Here is a 20,831-nt window from a genome sequence, read left to right as displayed (position 1 = left end):
TATGCTGACGAGAAGGAGGGGCTCAGGAGCTGTCACAGTTTGTTTTATCTATTCCTGGGGTATTCCTGCATTCCCCTCACGTGGGCTGGCAGTCCCTCAGGAAATTGCACCTACCCTGAGATTCCCCTGAGCATCCCCATCTTCCCTGCTGTGCTGCCAAGGCATCTATCTGTGCCGTGTGGGGTTCCCTGGTGCCCAGCACAGGCTCTTCTATTCCCCTCTGGTGATCAGGTGCACGGGAGACAGGGCTTGTGATTCAGTGATGCTCTTTTGGCTTTGAGCCTCGGATCAAAGTGCTGCAGCATTACGTGGTTCCCAGAGCCCGGCAGTGCCGTGTCCTGCAAAGCCAGGATTCACTGGGAACTCACTCTGTCAGTTCAGCATTGCCAGGAGCTGTTTGAAGGCTGTGGGCTGCCAGGCATCCCATCAGCTCAGGTATTGTCTGTCCTCAGACAGCCCTCACAAAGGCAGCACAAAAGCAGAAAGGCGTATTTTGCTCTTCGGCTACTTCATCAGAAATACCCACGCCTTCTGCCAGGCAAGTTACTAGTGGAGGGCAGAGGAAGCACCTCACTTTTCTGCAGATGCACGAGGTCTATGTTCTTTTGTCCACGATGCTCAACAGGATCAGAGGGAGAAATTATTCTGATTGTTTCCCCCCTTGAGAATGCAGGATCTAATTCCTGCCTTCCCGAATAAAAAGCAGGATGAGAAGGCGAGAATCCAGTTTTGCCTCATCTCAGATCTCTGCTTCAGGATGCAGGGCTTTAAGGCCATTGTGCCTCAGCAGCTTCCAGCTAAGAGAGTGACATCCAGAACAAACACCAAAACTGGTTAAAAAGGATTGCTTAGAGAATAAAAGCAGGTTGGGGGTGATTTCCCATCCCAGATGAAATTAATGTAATTGCTTCAGCCTTTTCCTCTCAAGACCAACTTGCTACAGGGCAGTTTGTTTTGTTCCTCCTAATACACACCATGTGTTTTTTGGACTCACTCTCCAGTCACCACATGACCTGATGGCTGCTTTCCCCTCTGATACACAGACACCTGTGAGCAGCTGCTTCCTCAGCCACACCCACACGGAGCGCCTCCACAACCAGGAGAGCCAAAAAGGACCCTGCCACTTCTGTCTCACTCCTTTTGATGGCTGCACAGCATTTTCCTGCCTTGAAAAACAAGAACAGAGAGGGCAGACTGAGTCCCCCAGGACCCCCCTCTTTGCCAGGGCAGTACCTTTTTCCACAGGATGGAGTTCAGCATCGCACACCAAATTTCAGATGGAATTTTGCAGCAACAAGTACAGACTGTGTCTAACTGTGGACTGAGTGGGCTGCAAGGTTCCCTTTTGTTCATTTTACTGTTTAGGAGGCACCTTTATTTATTTCTTTATTTATTTGTTCTGTATTACAAAGTAGGAAATACTTAGCATTTATTTAATTATCTTGGCTGCAATACAGACATTCCATGATTACAAACCAAAGTCAGTAACACCCTCATGTGAATGGTACTTTTTCGTACCATTGGAAATTAAAAATCAGTTGCACTATGATTAAATTGATTTCTGGTGGTTTCTTCTGAGCAATTATTTTCAAAAACTGTCTGCCAGTCCAATTTGCTATCAAATCTCACTCTATCGCTAGCATTCCACATGCAGGTGCATAGACAATATAAACTCAACGTTCTACAGAATTATCATCCTTTTGTAGGAAAGAAATGCTGATTGTTTATTATCTGATTTAATATCTGGTGGTTAAATCTGAGCAGTCTGATTTAGCAACATTTTCAATCAACCTTACAAATACTTGAATGCATTTATGCAACAATTAATGTGCAAAATAGTGTGGAGCAAAGTCAGTTCTCCTTGCTGTTTAAATCAGGGCACCCGATTCCTGCCCCCTAAGGAGTGGGATGCTCCCATGGCAGTCTGTGGGAGCAAGGCGTGGGACTTCACATGAAAGGAGCCGTGGCCCATGTGATGTCTGGACAGAGTCAGGCAGCCTGGTGTGTTGGTCCATTGCTCCCAGCAGTGCTGTTCTTCAGAGAAGGCCACTATCAGGACACATGAGCCTCTCACAACCTCTCTGTGGGACCACCAGTGAGAGGGGCTGGAAACAGGGCACCCCCGCGATGAATTTGGGACCACAGCCCAGTCCTGGATTTGTGCTAGTGCACCTGGAAGTGGAATTGCACCCCTTAGACTGTGTTGGCAGCTGATAGGGAAGCCTGAGACTGGCTGCAGGGCAGGAGCTGGGCTGCATGGGACACAGTACTGCTGCCCTTTTGGGGCACGTTGAAGCAAGGTCATCAAAGGGAGCTCATTTGTGAATTCAGCTGGACACTAGAACAGCTCTAACATCACACTATCTGACTTTATTTACCAGAGGCACTGGATGGATTCAATATTGCCCATAAGCTTGGGCACTGGATTGGCAGTGGATTGGAGCTGTGCCAGCTGATGGAGCTGGATTGGCAGTGGATTGGAGCTGTGCCAGCTGATGGAGCAGGGATGGGGACCCTCACCCTGCACAGCTCTCCAGTATCTCTGAGCTTCACTTGTGGCACTTCCTGCTGTTAAAGGTGACCAAGTGCAGACTGGGATGGCACTGATGTCCTTTCTGCACAGCCACTGTTGTGCTGGATGCCCTGCTTCCCCTCCACACAGCACGCTGCAGTTGGTAGCAATGCTGTTGACAAAGAGGTGACTCATTTCCACCACCAAATCTCTCTCGCACAATGCATCTATATCCTGTTTAATTTCACACCTATCCTGTTTGCTTAGTTACACAGCATTACTGTTCTGTTTGGTGAATTTTAGATCCTATTGGAAGGAGTGAATTTTTATAATATATTATGCTATATGATAATTGCTCATTTAATTTTAACTTGGTAATAGGTTTATTCTGCAAACAGTTAGGAAAATTACTTATGAATGCTTTAACTAGATGTGTAATTTGAGGATACAAATTTAATATGCCATACAAAGCCTTCTGGGGCAAAATTGCTGTGCCCTTGCTCAGTTAGGTAAATGGGAGTTTACTTGAGCACAGAAGCATTTGTAACCCAGGGAGTATTTTGAGACCACTGCTTAATTACGATAATTACCACTTGTAAGTCACAAACTCGGATGTTGTGTATCACCAGATCTGCTCCTGGCTCTGCTGCAGATGGGCAGTACAATGTTGAGCAAGGAACACACAACCTGGGCTGTTCATCTCTTACTCACCCCACAGGAGTAATGAGAAGATGAACACCCCTGTTTCTACCAAATGCTCAGGAGATCCTCAGGTGGATCCTCAGGATGCTGTTGGAGCAGAAGCCACATTACTCCATTATTTTGTTGGCCTGAGCTAACGTGTTGCACCCAGCAGAGGCCTGATAGCACAGTACTGGGAGTTTTGTGCATCTCCCTGACAGCACCCCAATAAACCTACCTGCTGAACATCCCTGCATGAGCCCCAATCTTCCTAGGTACACTCTCCTTGTCGTCCAAGCCCTCTCCTCCTGATCCCACTGAGCCAACACTTTTCAATTACTCTTAGTATAATTTAATGGAGGAGCTGAGGGGATGGACAGGGATGGGGGAAGATCAAAGGGAGATGCTTAAATGGCACTGCAGGTCTTGTCAGCCTACAAGAAGCCCCACGTTAGGCTGGACAGTTTCCAGCTTTCCTGGCTGTGTCTGACCTACAAAGACTAAAAAGTTACTCTCCTGTCTGTTTCCACGGTGGATTTTACTATTGTAAATACTGAATGGATGAATGACAATGAAGAAGACTCCTCAGAGCACCTGGAGGTTTGATAGGTAATGTAATTTGGCTTGCTGTGAACACTTGTACTTGAAATTTCCAATTTTCAGTGTGGAATTAAATTTTGACCTCATCAGCATACCTGACGTAGCACTACTGGCAGGTCTGCTAACCCTTTATTTAATGTTCTGATCTACTGTTTGTTTCAACTTTAGCAAAAACCTTCTTTTTCTTCAGCAAAGTGTAGCAGCCAAGCTAAACAAATATCAGAAAATCCCTTTAACTGTGTCCACTTCTTTTGTTTGAATGCCCAGAGCTTCCCACCTCATCATGACACAGCTCCTGCTCTGCAGCCTCACAGCAAAGGCACCTCATTTCTGCTGTTCATGAGCACCAAGAGACCCACTATCCCCAAATGTGGAGGAGTTTGACTTTTCCATTTCTCTTTACTAACAATGGAAGTAGAAGAGGAGCATTTTAACAGCTTGAAAACCTGCTTGACTCTGCACTGACCACTTCCCTGCTTTCTCCTTGGGAGCTGCAGAGGGTCCAGCCTTTCTTTCAAGGTGCAGGGCTGCTGGGAGAAGCAAGTCCCTGGATGCAACAATACTTTATCCACCCCAGGCCTGGCTCAGCTGTTCCCAGGCCAGGCAATTTGCTGATGGGCATGAGAAGCCAGGCAGGGAGCTGCCCTCCAACCAGCAGAAGCAAGTTTTTAGGGTAATGCCTTTCTTTTTCCTGTCAGTGCCTCTATAGGGTGTGCTTTGGGATGGCTTGGGAGCAACCAGATATATGGGGCAGTAGGAGAATCCCTGCTGGGTTGCCCATCTCCTTCACCGAAGGAATCTGCTGGAGCTCAATCCCCCTGTGCAGGTTGGAAAGCACTCTGGGAAGCCAGGGCAAGTTAAGGGATGGGGGAGGGATGCACAGCACGATGTCCCAACTGAGAGAGGCTGCTGCTGAAAGGGGCCACCAAAACACACGGACACCAAGCCACTGGGATGCATCACTGTGCAAAGTGGCTTAGGTGTGCCAGGAGCCAGGTGTCCTGCAAGTGAGCTTCCTACAGCACTTGGAGGGTGGCTAAATTCTGCCCGAAGGTCTGCACCAAAGCATCCATTTCTCTACTCCTAAACTGGACGAGCACCTGAAAATGGCAATGTAACCCTGGAGAGAGCCAGCTGTGCTGGCCAACATCTAGGGCAGCCCCCATGCAGTAAGCCCATGGACTGCCCACACAGAGGCTCCTTGCTTTCACCAGCTGGGTCCTGCCTGCAAACAGACATCATGCCTTGGCCCCATGGGTTTCAGGCAGCTGCCCATTTCCCTATTTATTCCTCCTCTGACAACCTTCTTGCTCGTGGTCTCCTGGGGCTGCATCAGCAGTCATCCCAGCAGCACAGGATCACACCCTCCTCCTAAGTCAAGTGCAAAGTCAGAGGCTAAGCAGAGATTAAGGATCAGGTATTTTAGCTAGTGGACATCCTAAGAACTTGATCCAAATGGCTTGGCTTAAAATAAATAACCTATTTTCAATCAGGTTTTGCTTCTGATACACAGAGTTCCATGAGCAGAGGAGAGGAGAGGTAAGAGAGGGATGAAGCAAGGCTCTGGAGCAAATCCTCTGTGGTCATGCATGGCAGTAATATTGTACCAAGAAACAGGGACTCACTAATACTCATGTTTAAGCAATATGTCCTGGTTTTCCATCTATGTAGCATGCAAGTAGCCAAGTTCCATTGGCAGCTTGGGTTCTTGTAGAACTATTCCCATAAGGCCAGTCTCAGAGGAGAAAACTCAAGGGAATAACTGATTTTCCCCAGTGGTTTCATTGTCTTTCGAATCAGGCCTAAAGTGTTGCTGACACTAAAAGTATATGCGTTTTAGGCTGTACAAAATTAGCCATGCCCTGTAATAACCTGATCCAATTCCTTTGCAGTAGCCTCAGTAATACCAGTGTTAGGGTGATGCCAGGGGATGATGAGCCATGCTGGCTACACTTTAGTGGTTCAGGGAGTCAAACTTCTACCACTCCTGTCTAAGAAAAATGGGTTCATTTTTACTCCAGTAACCAAATCCCACTCCCCCATAAGCTGACAGGTACCTTCTCCCACAGAAATCCTGCCTTCCACAATCTGTGCCCTGTGCTGTGTGTCTGCATCAGCTGCACTTGCAAGCCCAGCTATTAATTTTGTTTTTCCCCTGTCATGGTCTGTCTCATGAGCTGAAAGGATCTGGAAAGCATGCTGGCACTTCAGCCCCTGGATGAAAGCCACTTGCACTGTGCTGAAGCCTCTGTTTTTGCCAGGCACATGACAAAGTTGGCCATCATGTCATTGTGGTGAAGAGGATCGGAACAAGAGCCTCTTCCGCAAACAGCCTGCGGTGCCAGTGCACAGGACCGGAGCTGCTGGGGCCCCACTGCAGGGAGAGCCTGGAGGATGAAAACAAGGAGAAGTCTCTCCTGCGTTTGCAATGTGGAAAAGGAGCTTGTGAAGGCACCTCTGAAGATATCTGCTCTAATCCTGCAAAAGCAAAGCCTCCTCACACAGGCACCTTTTCCTTGGTCCCGTTGTTTTCTCCCTTTCTGCTGGTGCCGATACCGATTCCTTCCCCAAGAACTCTGCCTGACAGATGAGGGCTCGGCCTCAGTGTACTCACCTTTAGCCAGTGTTTTTTAAAATCAGCCACCAAGCAACCTGTTGTTCAGCCAGGTGACTGCTGAGGCAGTTAGTTAGTAAGTTTTTTCTTCCCCAGACACCTGGGATGTCTCATTCACAGTAAGCTGCTTGTCCCCCCCTCCGCTGCCTGCTTCTGTGGGACACAGCGTGCCAGTGCTGCCCGAGTGACTGAGCACAGCCAGCCTGGGCTGCAGGAAAGCCCTCTGACTCTTGCTGGAGCCACCGGTGTGTAGTTTAAGGCATGACATCACCAGCTCAGTGCAGGCTTGAGCGATGACACAGCGGGGGCTGGGGCGCTTGGATGCCGGGGGCGGGGAGGGAGGAGAAAGAAAAAGAGAAGAAAAGAAAGGGAAGGAGGTTTGTTTTCTGTTTTCCTTGCTGCAAGTCTCAGCAGCACACCCTTGCTGTGTTAGAGCGGCATCTCTGCTTTCGGGACACTGTAAAATGCGTGGAATAAAAGGGAAACAATGACACTGCCTTACTCCCAGTCAAATCCTGCTTTACCGTAGGTAGTGGGAGGTTTGAACTCATTTCTCATCTTAATTCGCATGCCCTGGTGCGCCACCAGCTCCTCTCCCCTCCGGCACCAGGAGGGGGGGTCTCCCCAGTGCTCTCCGCCCCTGGGCACCGCGCCTGGGCTGCTGTGCCATGGTACATTAGAGCAGATCTAACCCTGTAAACCCCACCGATCCCTCCAGGGCAGGAAAACGCTGTTTAACGGGAGGGATGCAGCGGAGCACAGAGGCTGTGGAGCACAGAGACCACGGTGTCAGGGGCAGCAGTGGCAGTCAGCGGAGATATGGCAGTGTTTACCAGAGGTACCCCAGACTCCTAGTCCCCCAGATATTTGTTTCTGAGGGGTCCTAAGGACACAGATTTGAACCCGAGGCCTCCAGGGCCGCAGCCACAGCTCAGTCCCTGCTCGGTGTCCACACCTCATCACAAGCACCGCGTTTGAAGGGTCTCAAGCTGCTGTTTCCGCGCAGAGGGTTTCTTTCGTTTTCACTGATTTATTGGAAAGGTCTCGTGGCATCCCTCAGGATTTCTAGGAAAGGTATTTAAAAGAAAAAAACCTTGGATCTGTAGGTTTCCATCAAAATAACGGCACCTATGATGACAGGCAAAGTATAAACGCTTAGGCAGACAAAGATAAGCGTTGGCGCTGTGGCTGCCTATTTAAATCAGATCTCCACAAACGCCAGTCTGGACAGGACAGACCCAAAGCCTTTCTTGCTTGTTATGTGAGCCTAAGCAGAAGACCTTTATTTGAAGCTTATTTCTGCTTTCATATGTCACAGCAGCAGTATTCTCCAGCAGTGGAGGGCAGCTTTTCTCTAATTTTAGATCTTTCTCTCAAAAGATGGCAGCTGACAACGGAGACAGGCCTCTGAAAAGGATGGATTTGAAGGCTTGCCTTTTTACTAAAGATTTACAAGCTGTGCAGCGCGGTGGTTCTTGCGAGATCAAACCGAGTGGATTTCAGATTCAAATCCCACCCTACTTTGAGGTCAGACTCCAGGCAATGTGTCCCAAGCTGCTCGCCAACAGAAAGGCAGGCGTCGGGTTTTTTAACAAAAAAATACAAATTGTGAGAGTTAAGGAAGGGGAGCAGGAGCAGGGATAAATGATTTACACACAGCAAACCCACTAAGGAAGTCAAACAGAAGCTTTACTGTCTCCCCGTGCTCCAGGCTGGGTATGTCCGTTTCTAAACAGAGCTTGTCACATCTCAGTGGATCCTTTCAGGCAACAAATTGTCCTGCAAGACTCAAGGCAAAGCTTCTCTGTTTCCCTCATGAACAGAATATTGCACCTGTGAAAAGGCAGAGCCAACCCACCACAGTGGCAGAGGAAAGAAAAGCCCCACCGGGTCATCTGTAATCCCCCATATTTGTATCTACAGTGTGGTCTGATGGGCTTTCAACAGCAAGCTTAGGAGACACCTCAACAAGTTGCTTTACAGCGTCTCTTTAAATTATTAAGACACTTCAGTGAAAACCTTGATGTATAAACAGAGCATTTTGACTGGGTAACCTTGTGGCTTGTAATATTTTGCTATTGAAAGCAAAGTTTCCACAAATACTGAGTCAAAGTGGGCAAGGAGAAGCTACCAGCTGAGTTAGTTATGGGGTTGAGTTATTTTTTTTCTGCGGAGCTACTCTCTTATCACAGAAGTGTCACCTTCTGTCCTCCCTTGGAGCAAGTGATACATTCTGCCCAGGGCCCTTTTTTTGTCATCAGAAGGCAATGTAAAGCATCCATCTAATCCATCTGTGTATCTGCCTAATCTCATTCTGGCTGTTGCTGTGATGGCCAGATAACTGATATGAAAATTAGGGATTGTCTAGCAAGGCACAGCTTTCCTTCTGAACGACTTCCTATAGGGAGCGATCAATCTCTATTGCACAGAGAACTGCCCTGACAGACAGGCAGCAGCCTGGAGACCCAGCTTCCAACTCCCATATACATTTTGCATTCACTTCAATGTAATTTTTAAAAGGAATTTTGTATCGCACTTTGTTCAGGTGCACATTCATCATTTATCAATGTGTTGTGGAGTTGCAAACTTTAAAGGGATGTTGTAAGGCTAAAAACAATCTTGGCCCATTTCCCTTTTGCTAATCAGGTACTGACAGCCACACAAGCTGAGTGAAAAATGCCTGTCTCTGGTTTGCACTCCTTTTGCACAGGAGATGGAGACAGGGCAGAGCCCAACAACTCACAGAGGGGTTCAGAACCGTGGACCTTGAGCATATTCTTTTTGGAGCGTTGAGCAATTACTTCCCTAACTTAATAGCCTGAAATTTAAATATCTAATTTAGCTTTCAGCTGCATGTTATTAGCCTTTTTTTCCCCTTTCAGTTTGAATTGTAAAAAAAAAAAAAAAAAGTGAGAAAAAACCCCTAGGCTTCCCTCTGTAGCCAGGCCCCTGGTTTGTTTTCCTTTTCAGTCTGATGCACAAGGTTCCACTACAGATTTGGAAATGCTGCTGGAGAGTGTTCATTTACATCAGAACATGCTGTTTGCAACTGATTTTTAAAGCTCCACTCTCCTTCTCTATTAATTTTATGCTGTGAAATAAAATTGTGCAAAAAAAAAAAAAAAACATGCAATGATTTTGACAGCAAACTAAATAAGGGGCTCTGTAGGAGATGCCATCACTGATTTAGCCCGTTTTGTTTAGCTGAGAAGGAACAGGGGAACACTTGCTTTAAGAAAAATCTCTCTCCAAAGAACAGCAGCTGGGGAGGTGGAGGCTGGTAGGCAGTTGCTGACTGAGGAGTGTCTAAGCCTGGGAGCACTTACCTACAGGCAGTTGTGTTCCCTTTGGAGAGCAGGGAGCTGTGTGTGTTACTCTACCACCCAAAGAGGAAGACTTTCTCTTATCCTCCAAAGGGGCACTTTTCCAGGGGCTCATTGTCCCCTGCCAGCAAAGAGCAAATATCTGTCATCATCTTTTTCCTCTCTTTAGACTGTGAGTGCCTTAGTGCCAGCCTGTCTTTAAAATAACTTGGGGAGCATGCCTACAGACACATCTTGGCAAACGAGGGAAAGGGAGGAGTGCAGTGCAACCAGTCAGGCAAAGACTCTTGTTTTCTACTAGGAGCAAAAATGAAGCAAAGATCTTTGTCTGTACACTTGGGTCTCCTGTGATGAGACCATACGTGGAGGAGAGACTGTTAATACTGCTCAGATAAACAAGATATTCCTCTGCTTCTGCTGAAACAAAGCACCCCGAGATCGTGGTGGAGAAGGTAGTTTTTCCAAGAGCTGGAGCACAACCCTTTCCAGCACCGATGAAGGGACGCTTGGCTGACCTGTACACACACTTTCCCCTCTCCCCTTCTGACTTCACCTACTGGGAGGTGCTCACCCTGTGATCTCCGGGGAGGCCGCATCCTGCTCAGCACCCCTGGGACGGCTGGAATGCTCCCTGCTGCTAAAGCTGCTGCATGTGATCTTTGCATCTCCATCAGTCGGCAGTGCCATCGGCTGGGGACTGGCACTGCTCTCCAGTCTCCTTAGCACCAAGCACATTACCGGCACTCACAAATCATTCTCACAATAATTAGCAGCAATTAGTGACTTAATGGAGAGTCTTTGGGGATTCTTAAGCGTGCCTCGTGAGCGTGGGTTTTTTAGGACGGTGGAAGTTGAGAAAGCCCTGAGGAATGCTGGTGGCACCTGGCTGTCCCTTATCTCTGCGCCTGCCCGGATGCGTTTGTTTGTGTGCACCCTTCCCAGACATCGCCCCGCTGGGGGAATTCCACCTGGCAGCGCCTGTTGGCTTTCCTGGCCAACCCCGGAGCAGCCCCAGCGAACCTCTTGGCTGCTGCCCCCGCCTCGCCCACCCGCCCTCCTCCCACCCGTGACACCCGAGTGCAAGCCCGTGCGTGGGCACAGGGGGAAGCTCCAAAAGGAGGGGAGCGAGCTCAGCTGCTTACCTTGCCCAATAAGAGGGAAACGCGGTGGGAACCACTTTAAAATCGATTAATTTCCTTTGCCCCAGGAGGTCCTCGGCTCTGCCAAGGCTCAGACTCCCCGGTGGCGCTGGGCAGTCACACAGGGTTTGCTTGTTGAGGGCGCAAGGCATGAACTCCTCTGCCAAAAAAACCTCGCCTAATTAAATTTCTCATTCTGAAAACAAAAGGGGTTCTCAGAGGAGACAACGGGGTCTCCCTGAGGTTGTTACTGTTGGGCAGATTTTTGCAAGTCATTAGCAACCTCGGGAAATTGTTGATCAAATGGCTGAAAATGCAGCTTTCCAGTTTTCCAGTAAACCGAGCGTAGTAAGCCGCTGTGGCATAAGCATCTTCATAATGATGTTTCTGAGTTAACAGGAGGGGCCTGGGGTGTTTTAATTGCCTTAGTTTCTAAATAAATGTAAAGAGATTTGTACACGTCCTGGATGCAAACGACCTCTTGAAGAAAGGCTGACTGGCTTTCCTTGTGGATTTTGCCTCTGAAAGAAGGGGGGGGGAAATTCCCATTAACGCTGGGCTGTGAGCGCTGTACAAGCATGTGCCCAATACTGTAATTAATGCGGACGCTTACCACTTCTCATTTCGAGATACAACCAACACCTTTATATCTGTGAACCCCTCTCAGCTGCTAACGCAGGTTGTTAAGCACTCTTTCGTCTGGCTGATTTTTTTTTCAAGATTTTTGTGCTGTTTCACTGGCAAACGACAAGTGACATGAAGACACATCAACAGAAATAACACAATTACGATAGATGGATGGATGGATGGATAGATAGATAGATAGATAGATAGATAGATAGATAGATAGATAGATAGTCAGTCAGTCCTCAGGTAATTGCTATTTTTAGAAATTACACATTTTTGCCTTGCATGTGAGATCTCGTTTTATCTTTCTGTAATTATGGGCATTCTGCTATATAATAGGGTCTACTGCTGTATGACAAGTTATCTTGTTACATGCTGGCAGCAGTTTCTATTGCACAAATCAATGCAGGCATTGGAAATTTAAAACAGAATTTCTACCTTTATTGCCTAGTTTAGTTTCTACCTGTTCTCTGCAGGTATACAGGGAACATTAGTCTCAACTATGTCACTTCAGTCCAAATTCCAGATCACTATTTGCTTGAGGTAATTTTAATTGAGCTGGCTGAAGGTGAAACTCACCCCCATGAATAATAATACCTGCTCTTTTAGAAGAATGACAGAGATGAAAATAGAATTAATTCAGAGATCCAGTCCTGTGGTCTAGCCACTGGGCACACATCCTCCAAATTAGATAGGACAGAATGGGAGCTCCTTTGAAATTACCAGGCAAATGATTCAGAATGTACGCAAAAGAATGCTTTTCCATACCATACGTAATTGAACCGGGGAACTCACTGGCACCAGATAATGTGGAGGCCCCCAGTACAAACAGGTTTCAACAGGACTCAGCCAGAGTTGGGGAGATGGACTAACTGGTGCTGCAGGACAGAGAGGTTTGGCTGCAAGCTCCAGCTCAGACAGTCCTTCCAGCCTCACATCTGCCGGAAACTGAGAATGTGGCGACAAGATGGATTATCTTCTCGCCAGGTTTCTCTTACTCCCCATCCACCCTTGGCTGCTTTTGGGAATGCACTGCCAGGATGATCCAGAAACTTTGGTCTGACCCTGTGCACCACTCTCAGTTTCTGTGTTGCAATATGGTGCAGGTCAAGCCATGTGATCCCCAGGCACAGCAGATCACATGCATAAACAGTCAGTCCAGAGCTGATGTTTGCACCCTTTCTCCAGAGACAAGACTGTTCCACACATCTCTCCTTTTCTAATCACTGAGGTTTGTGGAGAGAAAACCATATTTTACCCGAAGGGGAATAGGCAAACCAGCTCATTCAACCCAGAGCTGGCTTTGCAGTGCCTCAGTGACCCTCCAGAGGAATTCAAGGCAGACTGCATTTTTGTGTGTGTGTGCTTGCTATCTTATCTTTGAAGTCCTTTGGGAGGCTGTGATCTGCTTTCAACTGATCTGAATGAAGTCTGACTGCAACATTTTTGTTTGAGGAAGCGATTGTGTGACCCATATACTGGCTAGATGTAAAGACCCCGCCCAATTCTGTCTTGTATTCAGCGCGTGGCTCCACAGTACATAACGTTTTCATTAGCATCACTACCAAACATGCCAGGTCAGAGTTCAGCCCTCCATCTTCAGTGGGCCCAGCACAGTCAGTGCTCTCACACCTCTCCTTTCTCTAATCCACCCACCCTGGGGCTCAGGAAACAGCTGTTTTTTCCAGCTCTTCCAGAGAAAGCTGGGAGTGTGGGTTTTCCCCAGTTCCTCCTTTCAGGACGGTATTTTCCCACGTGCAATCATTCCCCCTGTTCATTCTTCAGCAGTGAGCATACTGCCAGGGACTGGAAAGGACCCTGTGGTTCACCAAGCTGCAAGACTTGCAGAGGAACACTTGCAGAGGTGGAGATGACAAGACTACTAACAAAATACAATTATCCTGACACAGGAGGCTGGCTGACTGGGTCCCACACGGTGGCTGCCCACACAGCAATATCTCATTCAAGCATTTTCCCACTCACGCAATTCTGTAAACGCTTGTAGGTATCAGCTTTCCATAAATACTGTGGAGACAGACTATAAGTGATTAAGACATTTATTTTCTCTATAGGTGCCTACATCCCAAGGATGTCACTGGAAGAGTGCTGACTTTCCCTGTGTGCAGTGGCACCCAGGAGGCTGATTTCAATTTGTGCTCAGACTCCATCCCACACTCTGACTGTGTAAAGGAGATATGAATTGCAGACTAAATGCAGTGGTTCTCCACTAACTACCCGCAGTGGGTAAAATCCACCCTGCCAGGTCTTGCTGCAGAAGCTGTGGCACAGTTTAGACAGAAGGATGGTGGGAACAGCAGATCTCTTGCACTGCTCTGCCCTGAGAAGTTTTTCCATGCTAGCCTGAGAGTCAAAATGGAAAGCAACAGTCTAGGAGACAGATCAGAAGGGCTCACAGGTCTGAGGTGGGTAAAGAGAAGGAACCCACTGGCATGTAAAATGAGAAGCCTTCATCTTCGTTGTCTGTCTTGGCAGCAGTGCTTTTGGAAAAGATTTTTGGAGATTTTCATGGCAGATCATGGCACTGACTGACACAATGGTAATTCCCATCCTCTTGGTTCCTTCTGTGTCTGTGGAAGGCAAGGAAAAGTTTCCTAGAGCGTGAGTGGGGTCTGCATGATCAGACCCTGCAGTGCCAGCAGATCAACTCAGCCATAGCTCATCCCTGCTGTTTGCCTGAGCTAGCGCAAATTCTCACCTCACTAAGGGGAAGCACTTCCAACTTACTGCAAGGTGATCTTGTTTGACTCAGAGTTCTTCAAATATAACAGTATCCTTTGTGACACAACTGTACCCATTCACCTGGCTTTTTTTTAATTGAGAAATACTTAGCAGCACCTGTTGTGGAAGTACAAGTGACTGATGCCAGAAGAAACAGTTTCTATAATGGACCAGAGTTCATCTACAGATCCTTTACTTACAGAGGCAGAATTACATGACTGGGGTTTATATAAGTGTGTGTACTAAGGATGATGGACTTGGGTCCACTCTTCTCTTGGGGGAACTGTGATATTTGGAGAATCCAGAAAACAGGAGGTAGGGCTGTAAATGAGCCTGTTACATGGCAGACTGCTGTACTCAAAGACTCCTTTTTTGTAGCAAGAACTTGTTTCTAAGCTGAGCTTTATTTGTCCTAGTTTGCAGACACTTTAAGGTTCTTCTGGAAATGCAAAGCTCACAATGGTGCTCTGGAGACAAAATTCAGGAACAGTCTGTTCCAAAAACCACCAAAATGCAATGGAGCGACCCACCAAGTTTTGGGTAACACCCAGACAGCTGGACAGTGGACAATTCAATTTGCTCTAGGATAATGAAGAAACTGGCTACCAATGGCACAGGTTCACATGGGACTCCATTGCCAACATGGTATCTGTGAAGTGTGTCTGTGCCCTAAGCATCCCTCAGAAGGACTGAGGAAGCTCAGAGAGGCATGACCTGAACTATTCTACTACCCTCAGGCAGCAGCTGTATTCCCCTGACCGGTGGTCATACCCATCAGTGGAGATGAAGCACTGGACAAGTGACCTCAGAGGTGCCACAGCAGGTTTTGCAGTTTGACAGGAAATCCTTCTCCATGTCTCTGCTCCCTTGGCTTCAGCACAATTACTGCAGCAGTTGGGGTGTCCTTGGAGGGACCTACAGCCCAATGCTAAATTCATTTATTTCTCTGATTGGACTCTGCCTACCTATTTACCTATCTATTTACAACACCGTGTGTCTCTCCAGCCTCCCATCGGCACTCCCTTGTTTTCTTTTCCCATTGCCAGCAAATAGTAGAATGTTTAGCAACAGCTGCCTGGGAGCACCCACAGTCCAGGACAGCTGGAAAGCAGAGGATAAAGAGACTCTCCTAGTAAAAGGCAAGAACAGCGGATCATATTCCCTTGGGCAGAGTGGAAGTTTAGCCCTGGTCTCCCACGTACCAGTCACTTCCTGCTCTCTGCTTGTTGGCACATAAGAAAGAAAGATTATAAAAATACAGGCAACATATTCATAAAGTGTCATATAAATTGGCCTTGCTCCAAATATAGATTCCTGCTTTGAGCAGGAAGGGCATAGTTTAATAATTTTTATGATATTAACTCCTTTTGTTCCAAAATACCTCACTTTTTGAAAAAAGGTGTGTGTGGTTTTTGGTCTATCCTCTGAATTGTACTCAATGAAACAGGCACTTTTTATCAGCAAATGTAATCACAATGACTTAGGAGAAGAATTTGAGAAGAGGCACATGTCTCATTGGAACTGCAAAGGGAATTTAAGTAAGTAAAATGGGTAACTTGTGCTACAGTCAGGATGTGATGTAGACCTGGAGTCAGTCTGGTACTTGCAGGCAACCTGCTGAACTGAATCTGGGACTATTAACACCACATTTTGTTTTATTAGTGTTGTAAAATGTCCTGTCTGAAGTAGTAGTCAGGATTTAGGAGTGGGTTGATATTGAAAAAATCCATGAATTGATTATGGTGTTTTTCAAAATTTCTGAACTGCCAGCACTGTTGTGTTCGCTCAGTGTATCTGCAGAGAGAGGCTGTTTGAAGCATGGGTGGCTTTTTTAAACTTTCTTCCTCATTAACACATTTTTTTATCCAGTGAAGGATGTAAATAACACCATGTGAGTTCAGCCACCAGCCACACTCTTCCAGTGGCAAATTCACCACAACTGCCCCACTGAGGAGTCCTACGAAATAGCTTGCAAGGCCTGACTAGGCTAAACTTTGTTCAAAAGAACCAATGGAGGAACCAAAGGAACATGAGAAAAAAACCCTACCTAACCTTGTGGCCAGAGATCGAGGATGAATTCATCTAGGGATTTGCACACCCTTTTTCCTCCTGGGGATTTGCCTGCCTTGGCTGTTGACTGATGTCTTCTAGGAACAAGATGCTTCTCCTCCAGCAGCACAGGGCACCAGAATCACTCCAACTCAATCCTGCCACAGAATCACCCCGACCCAAGGTCACCAGCCCCCGCTGCTTCCCCCTGCAGCCGGGTCTTTCACAAAAACACCCCCCTGAAAGCCTTGATTTGGCCTCGTTCTCTGCCTGAACTTCATCCAAGAAGAGCACGGGGCTGTACAGCTGCAGGTGATGTTTGGAAAATGTTGTTCATGAAATGTAAATACTTGTAGGTGATTGCATAGATAATAGGGTCTCATGAAGGAACCGCTTGATATGTCAGTGTTAATACCTGCAACCCTCCATTCCCCCGGTGTTTGTATGCGCAGTACATATTTTGCTTATAGAATACAGAGCAGGGTTGTAATAGAGATGTCTTCAAGCTACATTTATTTGATCTATTTGTTTTTACATTATTTTTATGCTACTAGTGAATGGGCTGTTTGGGAATCAAAATGCCAAAGCTGAGGTATGAACGGGATCGCTCATCTCCATCCCCCATCATCCGTGATAAAGAAATCAGAGTGGTATTGATTGTGCCAGAAAGGGGAACAGAGTACACTAAGTATGCAAGTCCATGCTAGTCATTTAACACCTCAGAAAAGGTGATATTTTTGCTTTACCTTCCTGGCAGTTTAGAGCTGTGCTGTGTACTGTGGGACAACATCATGTCTTTTGGGAAGACACAGTGGGAAATACCTTTCAGTAAACATCATTAGCAAGCAGCTTCAGCAAATATTGGTGATCATGCCTCATTCAAGGTTGAAAAATGGCAAGGGAAAGATGTCTTTCTTTAACCAGCACACCACAGGCATTCAGACCCCTGCAAGGAAGGATCCTGGCAGGGCTAGTCCCAGGCTGTCAGTTCCTGAACCATCAATGTCTCCTTGTGTCCCAAGGGCATTTCTCCCTGGTCCTGATGACTTCAGCAGGTTTGCTGGCTGTGGCTTTAGCAATTGCCACCCCAGTGAGAAGCTGCCCCTACGACTGGCCTCACCTGAAGGCACATTATCTGTCACCTCAGGGGTGCTGAGATGCACATCCCAGGGCTGACTTCTGTTTTGGAGGTACCCGGGGTGAGTGCTGATGCTCAGCTGGCTTCAATGGACCCCCAAAAAAGTGTTATTTCAACCAAGATAAATGTGCAGTCTGCCACTAGCATGCTTTTGGCCAAATTACTGTCAGGCAGCGTGGCCTGTCGTCCCCCCCATGGAGACTGTGGACAGGGCAGCCCCATGTCTGTAAGATCCTGGAACCCAAACACCTCTTCCTCTTTCTGTCATAGTTGCTGCTTCCTGCAGTTTCTTTTCTTTTTGTTTTCTGTGCTCCTGGACGAGGTCAGCCAGACTTTGGCTCTCTTTCTGCTGAAGCTGAAGACCCATTACCCCTGTTGTGCAGAGCCTGAGGGATTTGCATTTATCACTGCCCCATGTGTTTAGACCTTACTGAAAGTGCTCCTTATCTTTCTCACCCATTGAGCAAGGGATGTAATAACTTCCAAGCCCTTACCAATACTCAGGATATGAACATTGCCACTTCCAAACAGCCTGTGACACTGCGTCCATCACCTTGCATCTGTCACATCTCAGCCCTGTGGGAGCTCTGCTCAGACCAGCTCCAGGCAGATACACATGGATTATGTATCTCTGCTTTGAAGCAGAAGATTTTATTACTTTCTTAATGGTTATAAAATACACTCTTAGGTCTGTGTGTGTTTTATCCTCTTCTCCTTCTGGGAAGTGCAAAAAACAAGGCCTGAGAGTTTAAGAGCAAAGATTTTTTTTAAATTTTTTTTTTTTTTTGGTATAGAGAGGGGTTCAAGGTCAACGTGTGAAAAAGTTACTTCCAGCTCCTCAAATAAGCTATGGAGGTGTCACTGGCCTGCGACATACAGCTACTTGAGGGACAAGCTTATTTGCACAGGAAAGGGTGCATGTTAATCGATCTGTGCATGTACAAATGAGCGTGACCATGTGTGGACAGACCAGTAGATAGCAAACAGACAAGAAACGGAAAGTTGAAACAAAAAAAGGACAATGGCATTTCAAAAATGCAAGCCTTTGTTTTTATGGTGCATTTATAACAGGCTATGCAGAAGTATGTACCCCCATGTGTTAAAGCAAAATGAGATCTGCAGGGAGGCACCTTTTATCAGGTAATACCTTTTATGAGAGCAGCTGAAAACAGCCTGAAAAAAAACAGATATATTGGGACACACAAACATTTGCTTATGCCAGAGCAGAGGTTTCTCCAAAGATCTGACAGAAAGCCCATGTATCAATTAAACTTGTCTGCTTTTCATGACTTTCAGTGGTTACAGTTGCTGTCAGGCCAAGGGATGCAGCTGCCAGGAACAGCTGGGAGCTGGCAAGGGACCCTGCATCCCCAGGGATCCCTGCATGCTGTGCTCCCTTCCCCTGCTGCACTACTCACTCCTGCAGACAGCAGCTCCTTGTCCAGTCTGAAACCAGGGCTGCCTGGAACATCTTTTCCAAGGAAAATGTGTATTTGTGTTGTTAGACACATGCTCCACAGGGGTATAGTCAGCACATCAATGGACTTCAGCAGACTCCTCAGACTCCATTTTCCTCCCAGAGCTTGGACCTACATTCTGGAGATGCCCAGTTTCCCCAGTTTTCCCAGTTTACCAGGATGGAAGTGGTCAAGAAGGGTTAGGAGCCTTGAGGGTCTCACAGAGTTCACAGAACCTCCTGTGATTGGAGTCAGACCAATCTGCTCAGGAAGGTGTATTTGGGGGATCCTGAAATGGAGGACAGAATAGAACAGAACACAATCATTTAGGCTGAACAAAACCTCTAAGGTCACTGAGTCCTACCATTAATCCAGCTCTTCAAGTCCACCCCTAAGTGCCACATCTGTACGTCTTCTAAATAGCTCCCTGGGACTCCTGTTCCAATACTTGACAACCCTTTCAGAGAAGAAATTTTCCTAATATCCAATCTAAACCTCCCCTGCAGCAACTTGAGGCCATTTCTTCTCATGCTTTAGTTTGTTACTTGGGAGAAGAGACTGACACCCACCTGGCTACAACCTCTCTTCAGGTAGTTGTAGAGATCAGTAAGGTCCCCCCTGACTTTCCTTTTCTTCAGGCTAAACAACCCCAGCTGCCTCAGCTGCTGCTCATATAACTTACTCTCTAGACCCTTCCCCAGGTCCATTGTCCTCTTCCCCAGCATCTCAATTTCTTTGTTGTTGTGAGGGGCCCAAAACTGAACACAGGATTTGAGATGCAGCCTCAGCAGTGCCAAGTACAGGGGGATGATCACTGCCCTGGTCCTGCTGGCCACACTATTGCTGATACAAGCCAGGATACTGATCTTGAAGTCAGTGCTTAACTCAGGGGTGCTCACCCTTGGGGGTTTCCTGGTGCACCTCCCGTGATCTGCGTAGCCTCAAAATAGGTTTGAAAAGGTCAAAATAGGTTTGAAAAGGTCAAAATAAATTGTTTGGACCTTCCAGCGTGTGGGGGAGAAACTGTTTACTTCTATTTTGCACCCCATTTTTGTTCCACAGTGGAATGAGAGTTTTTTGCACCTTTTGCTGAAATTTGGGAATGTCTTGTAAACTCACCATTCCTCGACCAGTTCCTTCCACAGCCCTTCCTTAACAGCAGCTTTGCAGACTCCTCTGGGCACGCTGCCAAATGGAAGGGACACTTTCACAGGAGCACAGGGGAGAGGTGAAGAGAGGCTGTTTGATTCCCTCCTATCTCTATATTTGCACCAACAGAAGCTAAAAAAAGAAGTGCTTCTGTACCTACAGTTGCACTAAATATAACCATCTCGCTGGTTCTATACATATACATCTTTAAAAGCGTGACATGTGATACTTGCAAAGAGCTGAGCCTGGAAAATAAATTACGGTGCCAGAGGGCCAGACCTGTCAGTCACTCCGTGCAAGGTAAACATCTGATTGATTTGGTCCTAGAGAATGGCTGACTTTTCTCTTTGTTGTCCCCTGACATAACAAACTTACCGCATTTTCTGGTTTACAAACAAACAAACAAACAAAAAAAGCTCAAAAATAATAACTGATACAATCTGAAAACCTGGGGAGGGCTAAGGATCTGGTGTAGAGATTTTGGTTCATTTAGGGTTAAAGCCTCCAGCCCGCAGCACCAGTGATATCAGTCACTAATAGTAACCTTGCGTAGCTGCATGCATTAAGGTGGTATTGGATGATAAGGCAGAAGAGCGAAGCAATCTGTTGGGCTACAGCTGAAAATAGAGTCACTGCTGCACAGGGAAAAGCTTCATTCCCTCCCTGGCTCTTTCTTCAGAAATGAGAATGCAGGGAGTCATGCCGAGGGAAGGGAAAATCTGATTTCCCACTGCTAAGAGACAGGGTGGCACTTGTGAGAAGGATTTCAAGGTCGCGGTGGCGATGCTATCAGCGGTGATGAG

At 46.9% G+C, this 20,831-nt stretch overlaps 1 long non-coding RNA gene across 1 annotated transcript; it reads right to left on the bottom strand.

Moving 5' to 3' along the window:
• Positions 1-11,522: 11,522 nt before the first annotated feature.
• On the bottom strand, positions 11,523-20,107 carry LOC114056789. The gene is made up of 3 exons (XR_003571110.1): positions 19,999-20,107; positions 12,265-12,434; positions 11,523-11,606 (listed from the first exon to the last, which is right to left on the bottom strand). It is a non-coding gene; the product is annotated as an uncharacterized LOC114056789 (long non-coding RNA).
• Positions 20,108-20,831: the final 724 nt, after the last annotated feature.

The sequence above is a fragment of the Empidonax traillii genome, unplaced genomic scaffold, assembly GCF_003031625.1.
Source record: "Empidonax traillii isolate 1590-97213 ecotype Southwest subspecies unplaced genomic scaffold, ASM303162v1 scaffold1:size7828297, whole genome shotgun sequence".
In the NCBI taxonomy this organism is placed as follows: Eukaryota; Metazoa; Chordata; class Aves; order Passeriformes; family Tyrannidae; genus Empidonax; species Empidonax traillii.
Note: the sequence above shows the minus strand (reverse complement) of the source record. Positions and strands in the feature narration are given on the sequence as shown.